Source organism: Cupressus sempervirens, chromosome 8 (assembly GCF_028749045.1).
Source record: "Cupressus sempervirens isolate cs-2001-9-10 chromosome 8, ASM2874904v1, whole genome shotgun sequence".
Classification (NCBI taxonomy): Eukaryota; Viridiplantae; Streptophyta; class Pinopsida; order Cupressales; family Cupressaceae; genus Cupressus; species Cupressus sempervirens.
The window spans coordinates 122,265,282-122,268,893 of record NC_143125.1 but is presented as its reverse complement, the minus strand read 5'-3'; the positions used below and the strand labels follow the sequence as shown (position 1 = coordinate 122,268,893).

General features: G+C 32.4%; 1 pseudogene across 1 annotated transcript; it reads left to right on the top strand.

The window, feature by feature from the left end:
* Nucleotides 1-2,050: 2,050 nt before the first annotated feature.
* On the top strand, nt 2,051-3,298 carry LOC149541889 (uncharacterized; annotated as a pseudogene). The gene is made up of 2 exons (XR_016355103.1): nt 2,051-2,586; nt 2,843-3,298. The product of XR_016355103.1 is annotated as an uncharacterized LOC149541889 (transcript).
* Nucleotides 3,299-3,612: the final 314 nt, after the last annotated feature.

The following is a 3,612-nucleotide window of genomic DNA, read 5'->3' as shown; positions in this document are numbered from 1 at the left end:
TTCACTAGGTTGTCCTCGCGCATAGGCCTTGGACAAGGGTGCAAACCTAAGTGACAACAGTGCCTTCTCCTCATTTCCTTTTATCTAAGTTTCAATATACTACAAGGTTGCTAAAGTATCTTTATTTTCTTTTGTTTCATCCTTTGAAATATGATAATTGTCTATGTCAACTGTCTTTTTAGGTCATTTATTAAACAACTTTCTGACTTTCAATTCGCATGTGATCTCTTGCAAATTTGAGTCTTCTAAATGTGAGGAAAATTCTATGTACAACTCTAGTATTAAAATAATTCAAAATAAATTAATTATCTCTATAAAGCTATATGACACAATTTTCTTTCTCACACTAACCCTTTCAAGAGATGAAGGCATTAAGATATTCAAAGTATAGAACTTAAGCAACATGTGGCAATTAAATTGGAAAAAGTTAGAAAAAGTTGATGAGAGACAAGAAAGAGCATAGAAAGAAGAGAATACACACTGATATATCCTAGGAAAACTCTTTTAACAAGCATGGACCCTCCAAAGCATTGAACTGTGTATTGTACTGTAATATCAAGCTTAAGGCCTTAACATTAAGATCAATATCTATCTTGTGAATTGACAAAATATCCATAAAGAATATTTATCTCAATCACGAGCTAAACGAGTTAAAAAATATCATCAAAGCTTATTTCTCTGTGTTAAATAAACAAAGGCTTAAAATAACAAGGTAAGACTTCTCACCAACCACAATTACAATTTGGACTAGTTTTTTCAATTAAAGATGATATATAATGTCTCAAAATTTATGTTATGAGTGAGTCAATAATCTAAATCCACTTTATAAATTCACTTTTATATGTTTTTACATGTAATTTATATTCTCATACAAGTGTCATATATATTTTTACATATCTTAACATTATTTCCTTACATATTTGTTCACACATTCTATCAAATAATATATGTAATATATCAGCCAAATCATGATTGTGACTTCTCTTTCCATCAAATCACAAGCTATCTGTGAGCCATGGCCCAGTTGCAACAACTTAAAGACTAAGGGAATCAGTTTCAAAGTAATTTTCATATGGATCTTTACAAAGTGTTTCGTCGTGTTCTCTCAATGTAATGCCAGTTGCTGACTTATTTTGTTAGTGTTGTATTGTAGTGATTTGTTTTAAATGATGTATCTCTCTTCTAGCTACCTCATGTAGCTATTATTCTTTGTATTCTTGTCTTGTTTCAATAAAAATAAAATCACAAGCTATTAGGAATCAATAATTATAAATAATTACAAATCAATAATGCATTAAAAACCCAACCATTATAACTTGCAAGCTAAACCCAATATATGAAGATGCATATTCTGGATTTGATTGTGTGCCATGTTTTTGCATCAATGTTTCAAATCACACTCTGTGATCCATCATCATTTTTCTCCTCTAGCTATTCATATCCCGATGATGGATCACAGAGTGTGATTTGAAACGTTGATACAAAAACATGGCACACAATCGAATCTAGAATACATATCTTCATACTTTATCTAATTGTGGAAATCTGTTCTTGTTAAATCTAATATTTTTCTATTTGTCATAAGCATTGAAAGAGTAAAGATTTATACAAACAATAAACTACTCATGAGAGCTATAACAATGGGCTACCCTTAAACATCACACACTAAGTAAAGACTTAAGCTTAGAAAAAGTCGATTTTGACTATTTAACTGTTTTAACTTAAGAATAAAACTTCAGTATGTGATGTTTAAACAGTCATATAATAATGATGTACCAATAGACTCATTTGTGTTTATGAAATCAAAGAAACATTTACAAGAATATGCCAACTTCAACTTATTGCCAAAATACAAACAGAGAAGTCCAATATCCTTTTGAAAAGCTGAAGTATGGACCACAAACTCACATTAGTAGTTACGTTGGCCACAACAAAAATAGCTAGCATCCAATTCCAATCAAGAATATAGGTCACCTCCATTTGAAGTTGTCATGTATAATATTCATGTATAATATAATATCTCAGCTGAGCAAGACTATACTAACTTATTCTTTGTCTATGCATTACTCTCTTGGAGTTTGGTCCAATCTACGGCCTGTCTCATGTCTCAAACTCCTTTTGATATTCCAACTGGAAATATGGAGCCCTGAAGAAGATTCCCTACTTATTCAATACATCATAACAAATGGAGGGTCTCTTACATTTTTCCACACATGTTTAACTAGTTCAGATTTTTGGTTGTATGGTGTTTTTGTTTAAGATTTTGGGTCACAGAGATTTTTTTATTTCAATTATAATTTTTTTTAGGTCACAGATTTGTATGACTTGGGTTATGAAGCTTTTATATTTCATTGTAGACTAGAGGCATATAATAATACATTTGATGCTGGTTTTCTGTATAGTGAATAGATCGGAGACAAAAAAGAAGTTTATTGCCTTAGTTATCATCTGGGCAGGTCTGAAACGCAGAGGGAAAAACTGCAGACTTCGTTGGTTTAATTATCTCCATCCAAACATAAAGCGTGGGAGCTTTTCAGGAGATGAAGATGAGCTCATCATTAGACTCCAGCGTCTTCTTGGAAATAGGTAATTGATGATGATGATATTATTATGTATACTGAGTTTTACCAAAGTTCTCCTCACGATCTGACCTTTTAGTCATTCATCTTGAAACTGGTCGTATTGCGAAGTTATTGTTGTTAGTTTCCAATCGTATTAATATTATTCAATATTGTAGTGAAAATTGATTATCTTGAAGTCGATATTTCAGACCATACTTTCTGATTTATTCTGGAATAAGAGCGATGAATATAAATGATATTAATATTGATTGTATCTGCAGATAGTCACTGATTGTACAGAGATTACCAGGCCGAACAGACAATGGTGTAAAAAGATATTGGAATACTCACTTGTACAAGAAGTTGAGAAGAGATAGAGAGCACTCATCAAATGTATCACCAAAAACCCATGTGGAAAAAAAGTACTCTTTGAACAGTACAGTTAGAGATAAGGAGGAGAAGAGAACTACAACCTCTGCAAACTGGGAGTCCTGTGATAATCAGAGGCAGATTGTTAATGTTAATGAAGCGGCAGCGGGCAGCTTTTTTGACTTGTCTTGTGATCTTGGGGATGATGAAGATTCGTATCATCATTCAATGCAGTACTTGAAGTCAGAGGAGCTAATCTCGAGAGACAGCTTTCGCCCTGATCTTTCGTCAATTATAATCTCTTCTACCAAGATAGTGTTTCTCCATTACTTTCAGCTGATTTATATGACTTTTGGGGACATCCCTAGGTTAATTTAATTTTATTGTTTTTGAAATAAAAAATGGATGGAGACATTAAATATTTTATTAATAATAATTTAGTTCAATAACTTTAAAGGGAGAGAACCAGAAAGAAAACTAGTAGACAAGAGAAAAAGAGAGAAGAATATCCAATTTGAAAGATTTTGTGAAAAACAAAATCCCATAATGTGATGAAACGGCCACATGCCACATGCCAACTGTAGTTACCTAATCAAAGAGAAAAGCTCCACACCTCCCCTTGACATATGATGTGAAGCTTGGGCCAATCGCTCCAAAATGAATCAGTGTGTATATACACTGA